We start from the raw sequence: 16446 nt of genomic DNA, 5'->3' as shown, positions 1-16446 counted from the left end.
GGGTAGAAACTTGAGAAAGATTTTGATGCAACATTGTTAGGGGGCGTGCTTTGCTTTGATAGGCGGCCAGGTATGCTCGGGCATCAAGGCCTTATTGCTAGCAGATGCTGGTGCCTGGCTCGGTGCTACCCCTTTTTTTAGTCCCCCCCCCCCTCCCCCAAACAGGCTTGGAGGGAGTGCTTGTTCTTGCATCCACCCACCCACAAATCCCACTGCTTCATCCGTCCCATGCCCCTTGCCCCACCACGCGAGTGGACGAAGCGAGCAGCGGGGCCCGCGCAGGACGACGAGGCCAGGTCGTCTTTCGCCTGCCGGCAGGGCAGGCCGCGAGAGAGCTCCTGGAAGCAATTTACTCTAAACAGCGTGACAAGGCGGCTGGACGGGGATCAAACCGAGCACCCCCCCCACCAACCCATCGATGCGGCCGCACGGCCACCAAGGGGATCGCTTTACCCGAGCGGTAGGTCCCCGCCACGCGCTTCAGTTGGGTGGACCCCTCACGAGGCAAGCATCCAAGCCACACGACACGTGTGCGTTCAGGGAGAAGAAGTAGAGAATTGGGGGGTGGGGGGGATTTGCGTTGGTAAAGCAGCAATGCACATGGCCATCCCGCACCTACGATTCGCTCGGTTGGCTACGTACGGTGCGAAAAATAACACATTCCTGCGGAGGGAGCTGGTAGGAACGTTGGGTTGCTCGGTCAATGGCCAGGGTCAACGGCGGCGTGGTGTATTCCGCAAATATGCCCGACTGTGAGGGCGGGCACAAGCCGGCGTGAGTAGGTTAAACGTTGAGTTTTATAAGGGCACCACGGGGTGACCAGCCCCTCCCCACCCAGCCCCAATCCTCCCACCCCCCACCCAGCCCCTCCCCACCCTCCCTCCCCACCCAGCCCCACCCTCCCCACCCTCCCCACTCAGCCCCTCCCTCCCCACCCAGCCCCTCCCTGCACGACGGACACAATAATCCCCTGTGGGCTGGTGTAACCAGGAGGTTCCTACCAGTATAAGTTCTACATGCATAGGTAAGAGTGGAACGTTGTTGGGGGCCCAGCGATGGGGCCCAGCGAAACGTTTGCCCGACGTTGCGTGTTTACGATGGCGGTCCCAAAGGTCCGAAACGCCAAGGTGGAATTGATAACAAGTTAATATGTTCAGAATCGGAAATCTGAATTTATCCTGGGGATATCCGATGAGCTGAGAAGCAACTTTCTTCACACGTGTACCAGTGGGTGGGGGGGGGGGTCAGAAAGTTACAACAAAAAACAAAGCAAAAAAAACGTAATTGACAAGGTTTTTAAGAACTTGGAAAAGAAACCGAAGTGAGGGAATTCAAAAGTTGAGCAGTGTGGGGAGAAAAGCGAAAAGATCAATTGAGTTGTATTCATTCCTTCAAACCCAAATTTGGATTTAAAGCTTTCGTGACTGCAGGGATTCATCTTCTTGGTTCTTTCGGTAAAGTCACGTAGAAGGGAAATAATAAAATAATAAAAAATTAAAATAAAACATAATTTTATTATGTTTTATTTTTATTATTTAAAATAAAACATAATTTTATTGCTTTATTTTTATTATTTTATTATTTCCCTTCTACGTGACTTTACCGAAAGAACCAAGAAGATGCTCAAACACAGTTGAAACTGTCGCACATGCTCAACAACAAACACTCCTCGAAGATAACTCAACAATCCAAGCCACCAGGGCTTCGGAAGCAAGGGTTGGCGGATCACATAGATTTGTGCAATTCTCAAGTCACTGGGTTTCGAGGCGAGCGAGCAGGAGACTTTGGGAGCACAGCAAAACTGATTCGTGAAGCCGTTCTTTGTGGACCCGTCGACCCATTTCTTCACACGTGCGAAAATACTCCTTGATAATGGAATTTCCCAGACATCTCAATTGCAGGACCTTCCTGAGCAGTGTCTTGAGATTCAGTGGGGCTCTTTGGAATAAACGGCACTCCAACTCAGACCAAAGTAATATACCTGCTTCCAAGTCTACCCATCCAAGCAAATAGTATTGCTACTGTGTGAAATAAATAAACAGGTACTTCAGCTTATGAGCCAAGGGGGTTCGCTTGGTACCACGTGGGGTGGCAAATGCTACCAGTAGCCATGGGCAGAAAGCTTAGCATACTTACTGTCTGTTTTATAGAACCATGTACTGTGTTTATTGTCATTCCGTAGACGTTTCATAACACTGGTTTTTTTTTCCCACATACTCATGACATTCTCCACTCTCCGCAAAAAAACGATTAGAGACTTTGCTATCATATATATTCGGGAAATTTTGTTCTCAAAAAATTTAAAGATTTTACACCCTGAGTGATATATTTGGGGCCAATGGTTCAAGGACTTACTTGGATACAGATGCTATAGCAAGAACCTTTTGTATTTATAAAAAAAACATCTCCAGGGTTACCGTCTGAGTGTGTGGCCAGTTTCTTGCCGACACTGCCCCAGCGTTGCGCCAAATTACGTCAATATGGAACAATGTACAAAGGATGAGGGAGCAAGGGCGGCCCGGCGACAAACCGCACCACCACCACCACGCCTCAACCGTGTCCCACGGGACGACTCAGGAAGAAATTGGATTGATACTGGGAACAATCGCTTGGGCTGTCTTTCGGTGGCCTGGGCCCGATCTAAAAAGTAAACGCGTTCAAACATTAACAAGCAAAAAAGACAAGCAGCCACCCACAAGCTCAGAATCAGAATATTGATTTATACTGGAGGAATCAGATGAACTATAAAGCGCTTTTATCCCACAGATGTCCAGTAAGGGCAGATCAGAACATTACAAGAATACAAAACTACGATAGCAGTGCAAAGTATACACATCTTACTTCGTATGGCTGATGTAGAAGCAGAGCAGCAACTATACTTTCACATTCATATATGCGAATAAAACTAAACTACAGTATTTTTTTTCATCTTACCACGTAAAGCCCACTGAGTGATTCGATTCTTTTTCATAAATGACCTGGCCGCAAACGATAGCTCAACGCAATGACTTATCTTGTGGAAATTGAAAGCAGCCAAAATACTGTACTCTAAATAATCACAGCGCGTTTTATAGCTGAATTGAAAAACAATGCCAAAATTAAGTGTGCTTATTTTATCCTTTAATCTAAGCATCAAGGTGGGGCCCCTACAGGGTTAACGTTGAAACATGCCACGGGTTTGAAACAATTCGTGATTGTTTTGAGACCGCGTGCCATAATTCCACGCTGATGTCATTTGTTGCCCAGGGTTACTGAAGGTCACTGCGTTCCGATCGCTGCTGGGAAGAGAGAGGCACACAGAGAGAGGCCGCTCCCTCTCACCGCTCGACTGTCATCGTCTCACTCGAGCATCTTACTCACGTTGCATTCCACTGCTGCAGACGACGAGATAGCGTGAATAGCGTACCGACTATTATTGGTTCTTTCGGTAAAGTGACGTCGAAAATTGTTAAACAAAATACATTTTAAATTGAAAATAAAAACAAACAAAATAAAAGCGTGTTTTTTTGGCTTTAATTTTAATTTATTTTTTTAATTAATTTTTTTTATTTTCTATCTACATGACTTTACCGAAAGAACCAAGAATATGAATTCCTGCAGTCACGAAAGATTTAAGTGAAAATGTAGCGTACGACTATTTTTGTTTCGATTTAAAGCTTTCGCGACTGCAGAGATTCATCTTCTTGGTTCTTTCGGTAAAGTCACGTAGAATGGAAACAATAAAAATAATAAAATAAAACATGATAAAATAATTCTCATTCTTTTATTATGTTTTATTTTATAATGATAATTATTTTATTATGTTTTATTTTATTATTTTTTTATTGTTTCCATTCTACGTGACTTTACCGAAAGAACCAAGAAGATGACTCTTTTTGTCTCGCGGCTGGCTACGGCCAGCACTAATATCTTAAGCACGGCGTTTCAGGTCGACCAACCAGACTGGACTTCCTACAGTCTACAAGGTCCCCCTGCTAGACAACTGAGACAACACACATTCCAGTCAGCACATCCTGAACTCATGTTGACTTGACTAGAAAAATATATATTTTTTATAAATGTATCGAAAGCTTTTATTTCATAATCATCATCAACAGCAGCAGTGAACAATCCACTGCTGGATGAAGGCTACCGCAAGCCATCACCATCTCTCATGATCCTGCGATGTGGCAATGCACCCATCTATCTGCCCACGAGCTTCCATCTAAATACCGCATTACAACCGTTGTTTTTTAGCGCGTATACACGGGTGGGAAATGAGTGCCACAGTGCAGCAGTCAGGCCAAATAGGGTTACATATGACTTCAACATTAGGTCCAAGTTGCCCAATACTGTATAGTTATGCATGCATGTCGAACTTCTTTCGCACCGTACGTAGCCAACCGTGCAAATCGGAGGTGCGGGGGAAGGCCAACAAACTAAACACAAAAAGCGTTTCTAAAGAAATTCGTTTTCAATCGTGGTTACGTAAAAGTTCAAGCTTGCAGTGGCTTCTTAAATATCGGAAGAGCGTTCCAGACGGCCGCAGAAGCGCATCTGAAAGCGCGCAGCGAGGCGGCCGTCTTTGTGCGCTGCTCGTCAAGATGAGGGCATCTTTAAAACCGTCCAAGCGACTGATGAAAATTGACGACATCGGCCTCATGAGCTCATCTGGATGCCTCATCGACTCGCACAGAATTCAATTAACCTACAGGTGACATCGCAGAGTCTCAGCCCTGGAGCTGACGCAGGGTGATGGCGGGGCAAGTAATAGATATTGCCCTCCCCACTTTGCGAGTCTATTGGCACGATTCAGAGTCATGATTTGATTAAATCAATCTCGTTTTTATGAGTGGTGACTGTAGCGCCTCTAGTGATCACGTGGATTTTGGTGTACGGGGGGCTGGTCCAGATATCTTGTGACCCCCCCCACTCGTAATTAATTTACCCATACCATTTTTTCCCTTTACATATTCATTTATATTTTAAATAAACCTTTCTTTGAAAATATGTATTAAGTTTTAGATAATTAAATGTGGGTCACACGACATCTGGACCACCCTGTATACAACACACGACTTCATGTAATTTATTTTTAAAAAATACGACCCATTCGCAAATGCGAGATATATTCGATGTTATGTAGCGTAAGAGTAAGGATCAATGTTGGGATCTCTGTGGCTTCTGTGTGAGGAACGCGTTCCTCAGTGTTGTCATCTATTTACAGATACGGGAGGTATCTAAAACAATGGCTTTATATTATAGAGGCCACGCTGTGATTCAAAGACTCCACGATATCCTTCTGCAATGACTCTACACTGTCATTCGACGCACCTAATCAATCGTTTAAACACTTAATGCCAACCATAATAATAATACGTGACGTCTGCTTTACCGGAGGATGTCAAATGTCGCCGACCGGCATTCTCAAGAGGAGACCGTTGCGTGCCAATAGTCATGGACCAAATTTGGCAAATTTTAAAAAAATTCCATCGCATCATCGCGGATAATTATTAAATTGGAACCACGTGCACTGTGCAATATTCAGGTGTGGTGTGGCAATCATCGCCCCCCTACTGGCAGATTAATTCCTCAGCTCACTCGAAATTTATCTTCAATTCCTGAGCGTTGCAGCTGCTCTGATTTGCACGCAACATTCAACGACGCCGACTGCATGGCGGCTTGACATCTTCGCTGCGGTATCGAAAAGTGGACCACGGGGTGAATCCTAAAGTACCACGCAAAAAATGTCCGTCCGGTGGCACGCTCACGGTTTTGGTTAAAGATGTAACTCTCCAAAGAGTTCAATAGCGGCAGAGAGAAGTTTGTTGAACACGTGGCCAGCGAGCGTTGATATTTGTGTGGAAACAATTAGAAATCTGCGGCGGCACCACCGTCCCATTCCAGCGCCACAAATCTCAATAATCAACAGCGGTTGCCACTTTTTTTTATTTTAAAAGTCGGACAACACAATAACAATTGCTGCCGACTCCAGCTGATTTTTCTTGTCGCTTTTAATCAGACACAATCGCAGCTGACGGATTTCCGCGCACTTCTCTATGGTAAATGTGGTGTGTGTGTTGGGGGGGGGGGTGCTGCCGCGGATTTCCGCCGGCACCAGCGAAACTGACGTCAGTCCGCCTCTCTGGATGGTGACGCCACTGCTGCTGCTGCTATGTGTGGTGATGTAATCCGCGCAGAGTTGGAGACACTGAGTCATACGAGGCGTGAGCAACGTTCACGGTGCACTCACTCTGCTTCGGATGATAAATGCCACGGCTCGAAATGGCACGATTGTTTCCGTGAAACGGAATGTGCTTTACTTCCGAGAAATGAGCAGGGAGGGGGGGCATTACAAGGAAGACATTTAATTATCACAAGAGATTAAAGGATCGATTGTATTCTATTTATGCTTGTGTTGTGTTTATGTATGGTGCTGCTGGAAAGTATTTGGTGCAGAATGTCCCGATAAACAAAAGCAACATACATCGTCTTGTATTCTATATGGAGAAGTAGGCTTCATCTGTGATCAATATTCAGCGTTTTCCATTTATAGATATCTCACTAAAGTCATACTGGATAAATTATGGGGGAAATATATTTTTTACTGTACAGTATTTCATAGTCTCTACGTGTCTCCCACCAATCTCAGTACACCTATTACATATGTTATCACCTTCCCTCAAAGATATGGAGCTACCACTTTCACAATATTAGCACGTCTTCTTAGTTCTTTCGGTAAAGTCACGTAGAAGGGAAATAATAAAATAATAAAAATGAAACATAATAAAATAATTCTCACGACGTTTCGGCCACAACGCAAGTAACCGTCCTCAGGTGAAGAACAGGTCTGTCGGAAAGACAGCGTCTGAATGAACACCACCAGGCTTGGCAGCGTATATTTAAGCTGGGTTGGAGGGGGAAGAGCGCCTTGACAAAGGAATTAGCATATCAAGAGAAATCTAGGATATTTATTTATTATTTTATTATTTTCCTTCTACGTGACTTTACCGAAAGAACCAAGAAGATGAATCCCTGCAGTCACGAAAGCTTTAAATCGAAAAATATTAGCACGGTTTGCTACGTACGGTGCGAAAGAAGTTCAACATACTGTTCACACATTCAATCCCCCTGTTGAGAAGAGAGTAAGAGGGGCGACGATAATTTAGAGGATCGTAACTGGGTGAGAGTTGACAGCAAGGCTGTTCGAGGCTAATTTTTCAGATTTATTTCACCTTACATTTATTTGTACGAAAACTTTGTCCGCTACCCAATATCTACTTCCATCCTCAACTGCGGCGAAATCTCCCAATCTTTTCAAACCGCCACAAATGTTACGAGTCCGTCTCAAGCTTACGAGTTCAGATATATTCGCCGATCTTTATTGCGCTGCCGAGGGCATCGTATCATCGAGGAAGGGCAACGTTTGACGGGACGATGTTGATTGTTGAGAACCTCGGAGAAGTTTCTGTGGAATGTGTAACATTGGACAGTCGTTCACTTGATGCTCCAATGAATGAAGTCGTTCACTGCAATCAGCTATATCGCGCATAATTTATAGAACTATACATAGTTTTTCTTATTTCACCAGGTAAGGCCCACTGAGCTATATAGCTATTTTTTCAAAAGCGACCTGGTCACCAATGATAGCTCGAAAGAAGTGGCTTATCATGTGGAAATGTATGGCATCTAAATACTCGAAAAGCATGTTTCTAAATGTGGAGAGAAAAACCGGATGACCCGGAGAAAAATCTACGTGACCACGGGGAGACAAAATGCAAACTCCAAATATACAGGCGTCGGGATCGAACCCCCAACCTCCTGTGTACCAGGCGAGGTAGTTAACATCTCGCCACCGCAGCGTCCCATCTTTCTGTTCTTAAGAAGGGACACTTCCCAAAACCAGCAAAGCTGGTATAAATAGCTGATGTAATTCTTGCTTGATACACAAGTGGTCTCACTTCTAAGAGGCAATTGACACTTACCGATCATAAGTGCACTATTTATTGAAGAGGCATCTGGACAGTTTGGCTGACAGCTAAAAACTCACAACAGACTTTAAGAGTCCAACGCCAGAAAGCAAAGCTAACATATTTTACGAGCTGAGGTTTCAGCAGTTGTGTTTTTGGTGGGCTGTTGACATAGAAGTTTCGGCACGTGGAGTGAAACGTCGGACATGGTGCCGAACAATGCGCTGTCCAACCAGAAACAACATCAGAGAGCCAATTAATAACGATGTTAATCACACTCCGAGAGCCCTCCACGGATTGCGGCAGCGAAGCGCTTACGGTTCAACACAAACTCTGAGAAGCGGCCTTACATTCATTCATTTAACTATTCTGTCCACGGCCAAGATCCGAGGCAACGATTTCCCTCCGACCCTTTAATCTCCGTTGCCGCGTTCATCACTTGTCAATACGGTCCTGCGCTGTGTGTGTGTGGGTTTTATAAGCCGTTAGGCCACGCAGGCCAGCAGAAAAGGAGGGAAAACACTGCAGCCCCGTCGGTGGCCCCACCAACGACCTCCAGTGCCTGCGTGAGTGGGGAGCGCATTCCTGGGATGTTTGGGAGGACTCCAAGCACTCGCACTCTCTCTCTCGCCCACGCAAGCACCCTCCACTGGCTTCTTGACCTTCAAAGCGAGCCGTGCTCCAATAGGTAACTCAAGCCAGTCATGCAAATCAATAACTCTTAGTTTATTTAGTTTAAACACTTCTTTTTTTTACTGTGCTCTAAGCGACTAGCCTGCCTCCAATTCCCCCTTTTGAAAATAATTTGGGTGATTTTTTTTGGCCGTTATTTTTTTTTTCGCAGAAAAGTGTTCGAAATGGAAGGAATGCGAGTCAGTGGCTCTCATCTGCCCCTAGTGACAAGCGTAGATAGCTAACGATGTCTGAGCTTCACACACCGCATTTGCCCATTTTGCCTAACATCTCAGTGACAACCCGAATAGCATTTGTTAGATACTAAATGGTATAGCTGATAACATTTTAGGAATTATCGCTTACACGGAAATGCAGAGGCATGGCTAAGCATACGTTCTGTCTGCTGTCCAAGGTGCCAGGTTCTCATCATGTATGTTGAACTTCTTTCACACCTTCGGTAGCCAACCGTGCTTATCGGAGGTGTATTTGCATTGCCATAAAATTACTGTGCAGGGTGGTCCAGATGTCTTGTCACCCCTAATTAATTAACCCCTTACATTTTTTTTCCCTTTACATATTCATTTGTTTTAAATAAAGCGTACTTTAACAAAAAAAATTATGACGTTTTAGAGATTCAAATGGGGGGGGGGGGGGGGTCACAAGACATCTGGACCATCCTGTACATTGACATACAGTAGTAAATGACACCACTCTTCTGAATTTAATTCCTGTGCTTAAAATGCAACACAGCTCTTCAACAATGTGCCTGCAATTCTGGTAAAAGCCACTGGCTGTGGGAACAATATCACCCACACGAAGCGCTCACTTAAACGCCTTAACAAAGTGCTGGAGGGGGTTTTAGCTTGAAGGGCAGAAGCTCAAAAGGCATCAGAACAATAGCAAAGTGTGCTTATTTGTAATTTTAAATGGGCTATTACCCATGATGTATGTAACGTGGCCTTCTATGGAATGTCTTCTTGATGCACCGTGTTTCTCTGAGCCAACAATGTGCACTTAGGCTGTCATGTAAACTCGGGTATCCTTATTACATCTGCCCACATATCCGTAAAGGGCACACGAGGACAATTACCCTCCCACGCAGCCATCCAGTCAAGTACGCCTTGTTCAATAACTTAGTTGAGATATACTGTAGTTATACCGGGCTGACGTTGTGTACAGTATAAGGCACGTCCGAATAAAGAAACCCACAATAGTTGTACTGTACATCTGTGTCGCCACATCTATGCTCCCTTCCTCGAATCCACATTGACAAACGTCGTGGAATATGGTAAGACCCACATGGCCTTCATCCAGCAGTGGATTGACTAAGGCTAACATATGCGTGGTGTTAGCCACAACAACCGCTGGTGTTTATTTCGTCCCAGCCTGAACAAGTGCTCGCTCACAAGTCTTTCCGCAATAGCTTGTCGGGATAGTCAGGGAATCTGTCTGCTTTCGTTTATGCCAATAACGGTGTGCTATGAACCCCAGTAACCGGGTTCGCTTCCCTTGAGGAGTATTTAAAAATGTTCCTTGGGCCTTCTATAGGTTGATTTGTGCAGTGTGCAAGCATCAGCAGTTAGGAGATAAATGCATGTCAGGCTTGGTATTGGCCACGTTATTTAGAAGAATGTTACACCAGCCTCAATGCTCATTAGGTGCTCAGCAATCGCACTTTGCCCAGTAGTTTCTATGGATAAACGGGAAGCATTTTTTTTTGTTGGTACGAGTGCCGTTCACAACTTGCCCCGACATAACCCATATTTAAAACATGTTCGGTCGCAGCCCGAATGTAAAACTATCTGAATTTTACATTGTTTCTTGAGTAATTTGGGACAATTTAAGACCCACATTATTAACAAGCGGTGTCTTGAGAATGTAAACTTTACAAGCTGGCGCTCCGGGCATTGCCCTTCCTCAGACAATAGAATATGAACGGTGGTAAAGCGCTGTGTTCTTCAGCTGTGTTGTGTTCAGCTGTGTTGTGTTCAGCTCTACGCACTGTGGTGGGGAGTTATGTGGTGGCACAGTGGCTAGAACTCACAGCGCCATGAATCCGGTGTTTCTGAGTTCGAAACCCCGACCACGGAAGTGACAAGCGACATCTGAACTGGTCCTGCACAGCCCCTCCCAACACCCACAAACTCCCACCTAAACCAACCTGCAGTGACCAACATACAAACTATAAACAACTTTTAGTATTTTACCAGGTAAGGCCCCACTGAGCTATAGATCTCATTTTCAGAAGCAACCTGGCCACAAACGATAGCTCAACGATGTGGCTTATCGTGTGGAAATTTACAGCAGCAGCAGCAGCAGCCAAATACTCTAAACGTGTGACGTTGATTCTAAATGTGGAGGGAATAACCGGAGGACCCAGAGAGAAATCCACGCGACCTCGGGGAGACCATGCACACTCCAAATATACAGCAGGTGTCAGGGTCGTGATCGAACCCTCAACCTCCTCCACACCAGGCGAGGTAGTTAACAGCTCGCCACCATGGCACCCATGGTGAGGTATGCTCAGGGCCGTCCCTAGGGGGGTGGGGGCCTGGGGCAAATCCCGCTCAGTGTGCCCCCCCCCCCCGATGCCTTCAAACTAAACTGGAAGAATTACATCTGACAGGTGACATCGAAGTGCGGGGCCCCCCAAAGCGCGGGGCCGGGGGCGGTCGCCCCGATTCGCCGTCCCTACGGACGGCTCTGTGTATTAAAGTTCAAGTTTCAAGTTAATTTATTAGGTAGAGCCCTGTGAGCCATTCGGCTCTTGAATCGGGTGCAACCGCAACAAACAAAAAACAAAACATGAACAAGAAAACATCTTAAAGTGACTATATGTGACTAAGTGCAAATAGAAAATCCAAGAAAAGACGGCAAAATATTGCAGAAAAAGCACCGTACACCAACGCTGTGTGCAAAAATCCCAGTGGGATGCAAGTCAAATAACAACAATCACAAGACAACTTAGATTAATGCCATCAGTCTAACTCCGTACTACAACAATCAAACATGGCAAAACCGAAAAACTTTTCAAAATCACCAAAATAAAGCCATAAAAGCAATGAAACAGTGATCATAGAACTATGACCGAATTTTCACAATAAACGACATAAACAACATGTACTACCAAACCCTGCAGCCATAACTGGCTGCATGAGTCACTCCACAACAGCAGGAGCATCAGTCGGGAGTATCAAAAATTTACAATGCACCTTTAAGATCAGCACATTAAATCAAAACACAGGTCATCCGGAGCGAAATATTTTATTTTAGTCCACTGAATAGCAGTGGCAGCTAGGGGTGTACAACTCCTCTAGATAAGTTTTGAGTGAAGATCTCATAGGTAGTGATTCAAATTGCAGTTTATTGGCAATAGCAGCCCAGACCCTGGGGGCATCAATAGCAAAGGCCCTTCCTCCAGTATTTGTACGGCAATAGGGAATGTGAAGCTGGTCTAATTTGTTATTTGAAACAGAGAGGATATCCACAGGTAATCTGCGGATTTTTTCGTAAGTACATCATGAATAAATAAGATCTGGTGAAAAGGAGTCGAACATTAAGAGATGTTAAGCTTGACCCAATGTAGAGATCTTAGTGGTGAGTCATATATGGGCAGTTCAATGCAAATCTTAAGGCCGAGTGATACATTGAGTCAAGCTTCTTCAGTACAGTACTTGGGGCTGATTTATACACGATGTCACAGTATTCAAGTAGAGGCAGTATGGTTGCTTTTATCAATTCCAAACGGAACATAGGGGGGAAGCAGTGCTTGTGTCGATACAGAAACCCAATTTTTGTTTTTGTCTTTTTACCAATATAATCAATGTGATGGGTATGGTCAAACAGGCCCCATTTCAACCACAGTGTAGGCCTTCATCCACCAATGGATTGATAAAGGGCTGTAAGTATTTATGTTTGATTTAATTCTATACAGCTTCAAAGACCACATCCAGTGAATGTGGTCTTTGAACCTTTATTTTGATGCGGACAATTTAACCTGTTGGTATTTCAATCAAGAAGCAGCTTCTAATGCACTGACTGGATGGAGCATTATGGCACCACTACACACCACTACAGAACATTGTGTTTTGCCACCTCTGTTTGTTCTGCGGTGCATTTTCATGCAACCCGTGGGTGTTGTTTGAACAGGCACAGAAAATTTGCCTTGGTTTTGGGGAGGCAGGCATGTGTGACTTCAAACATTACTCACATTCCCGTGGCTGTTGTGTCTGAAGCTTCCCTCTTAATGTGGCCCATTCACTTGTAACAAGCTTGTTTTATGGTAGCAGTGTGTGGGTGTGCAAGGACCGGGGCAGGCTACTGCAAAAGGTTATCTTTCCTTTCAAGGCATTACATTTTACCCTGTGAATGCATGGTGCGTCATCTGTCTTGTTAAATTGACATTTGTTTTATATTTGTTCCGCACGTAATTGTTAGGCTGTCCTCCAATGCCCATTTGAAGTGTATGTGCAGGTAGGTGCCGCACATGCTCCTGACATCAAGGATCAAAGAAGCTTCCACTGCGGTGTCATGGTGCAGGGTCTCATCTACGTAAAAATTGCAGCATTTCTGAAACAACAAAGAGGTACAAACATTTAACGTCAGCAGCAGCGTCCATTCAAAGAGTCGAGTCCAAAAGTCGAAGTTATTTTTGCTCAAGTGAGCATTTTGGCAGCGCTTATTTTCTGTTACATTCCTATGATGGGGATGGGTCTCTCCATAAGGCAACCACTTTCGACTTCCCACACAATGTTACTCAATGTAATGCTCCCCCCGGGGACGACTTCAAATCCGACTTCCAAGGTGGAGTCGCCACATTTTAATTGCGAGCCACTCGCATTACCACTGAGCCACCACACAAAGAGTGGTGATGTTGATTTGTACAATTTCACTGTGGAAAATTCCTCCACAAAACAGATTTACTGGAGGCTACCAATCTGGCTTCCCCCAAGGTCTCCCAACTGCTGTGCCAATTTGGAATTTAGTGGAAACCCTTCTCCAAAGCTATGCGTGAGCTATCTGCCCATGACCCAAGTCTTTATTGACACATTCAAATCTATGTTATGTCTGAAAGAACACTTTGTGTATAGAATAATATGTTCAAGAACGTAATTGGTTTACCACCCTGGCTACAAAACACTGTGCACAGCTCTGCACTGCTCTATTCATTTCAGTACAGCTCATTTGACGTGAATTGATCACATTTTTTGAGGATGTTCAGCACAAGGCAAGGATATGCAGTGCGTACAAATCTCAAAGATACCACAGGGCGATGTTAAATATTACAAATGCGGTTCAGCGTAAGGGCACAGAACATCAGATCTTCATGAACAATAACAAAGGGTCCTGTTCATAATTTTTGCGACAGACCGCTTGTTTTCCAATGCAGATCCAACCATGATGACCTCTAAAACCTACCAACGCCCACCACCACTTACGTGACGCACACCCTTTTGGAATATGGCCATGGTCCTGATCGTTTCAGGGCTCGACACAAGAGAATGATGTCGACAGCTTTGTACAAACAGCGACGTCCCAAGTGACTGCAGGGATTCATCTTCTTGGTTCTTTCGGTTTGTTTTATTTTACCAGGTAAGGCCCACTGAGCAATATAGATCTTTTTGATAGGTGACCTGGCCACAAATGATAGCTCAATGAAGTGGCTTGTCGTTTGGAAATGTTTAGCAGTCGAAAATCTGGACTCACGTTTCTAAATATGGAGGGGGGACACCGGAGGACAGGGAGAACAAGCCACGCGACTACGGGGAGAACATGCTAACTCCAAATACAGAGTCGTCAAAGTCGGGATTGAACCCACAACCTCCCGTATACCATGCGAGGTAGTTAGGGGCCGTCCATAAATGACGTCACGCGATTTTGGACGATTTTTGACCCCCCCCCCCCCCTTCGTCACACGGCGTCACAAAAAGTCAGACCCCCCCTCAAATATGACGTCACAGAGCTCTTCCCCCCCCCAACCCCCCCCCCCCAAATAAAGCATGCTTCAAATCGCTTTAAACTATTGTCATTGTAGTGCGTATTTAATGGGGCGCTGCACTCTGATATTGTAGGAGAAAACATTTATTAAAAAGTCTATTTAATGAAGTAGAACGTGTTGTCTATATTTATTCAAAGTTGCGCATTTTGATGTGACGTCACATTTCTCAACCCCCCCCCCCCTCGTCACACATCGTCATAAATGTCTGACCCCCCCCTAGGTGCGTGACGTCATTTATGGACGGCCCCTTAACATTTTGCCACCGTGACGCACAAAATAACCAATGGAGCACACTGAACCGAATAACCCTTAGATCAGCCATGGCAGACGCGGCCACCGCAGATTCAAGTGGAAAGATCAAAGAAATTCCAGCAGCTTGCGACTGTGGAAACCCTGACCAGGACCGTGGGACCACGTTGTAAACTGCTGTAAACCTCGGTGAAATTCAGTGGAGGCATTGAAGACATCCGTTCAGCTCCCCCCGAGGATGTGCTTGGGCTATGCGAGCTGGATGTGGAAGTGTGAGTCGCTATGAAATGCCATATGCAAGACGAACACAGCATTACTCACCAGCCTCAAGGTTTCCAAACAATGGAATTAGCGCCCTGAGAACGATTGTTTAAGGGCGCTTTAATAAATTGAAATTATTATTAAATTATCACGAGTAGAATTATTTTTGGACTATTTTCGTGCCGCAGAAGAAAAAAAACTGCTCCGTGCCTTCACACATTACCTTCGAAATTGTGCGTGTTCTCTGAAAATAAATAACTAATGCACCACACATGCGGCTTTCGAGCTACCGACCTCGCCTTTTACAATTGGCGAGGAACGAGGCTTGGACGATTGTGGATGCTGTGCCTGGCGTGGCTGCGGAGAAGCCTGTGTCTTTTCGGAGGCTTCTTCTTGGTTCTTTCGGTAAAGTCACGTAGAAGGGAAAAAAAAAACAACACATAATAAAATAATTCTCACGACGTTTCGGCCACAACGCAAGCAGCCGTCCTCAGGTTATTTCCCTTCTTACGTGACTTTACCGAAAGAACCAAGAAGATGAATCCCTGCAGTCACGAAAGCTTTAAATCGAAATTTTATGATGTTTTATTTTTATTATTTCCCTTCTACGTGGCTTTACCGAAAGAACCAAGAAGATGAATCCCTGCAGTCACGAAAGCTTTCAATCGAAATTTTATTATGTTTCATTTATATTATTTTACTATTTCCCTTCTACGTGACTTTACCGAAAGAACCAAGAAGATGAATCTCTGCAGTCACGAAAGTTTTAAATCGAAATTTTATGATGTTTTATTTTTATTATTTTATTATTTCCCTTCTACGTGACTTTACCGAAATAACCAAGAAGATGAATCCCTGCAGTCACGAAAGTTTTAAATCGAAATTTTATGATGTTTTATTTTTATTATTTTATTATTTCCCTTCTACGTGACTTTACCGAAAGAACCAAGAAGATGAATCCCTGCAGTCACGAAAGCTTTAAATCGAAAATTTTCGAGGCTGTTGCGTTGTTGTGGTCGTCCACACCTCTCGGGGAGGGGAGGGGGGTGCCCCCCCACCCCGCACAAAATAATGGCCACGAGCTGCCAGTGTTCGACTCGAGCAGCGGCTCTGGGAAGCGTCTTAGACTCGACCCCTCGTGGGGTGTGGGAAAGCGCCAAAGGCTGGAGCTGTTATTGTGGACTGTGAAAGAACACTTTGGATAGCTTTTTCAAGTGCCCGCAGTCGCAAAAAAAAAACCACCCCGCTTTTGTGTTGAAACGTCAGAAAAACATATATCGAGAGCAGAAAGATCGACAGTAAGAGGTGCCCTTC

This window comes from Lampetra fluviatilis, chromosome 17, assembly GCF_964198595.1.
Source record: "Lampetra fluviatilis chromosome 17, kcLamFluv1.1, whole genome shotgun sequence".
Classification (NCBI taxonomy): Eukaryota; Metazoa; Chordata; class Hyperoartia; order Petromyzontiformes; family Petromyzontidae; genus Lampetra; species Lampetra fluviatilis.
Note: the sequence above shows the minus strand (reverse complement) of the source record.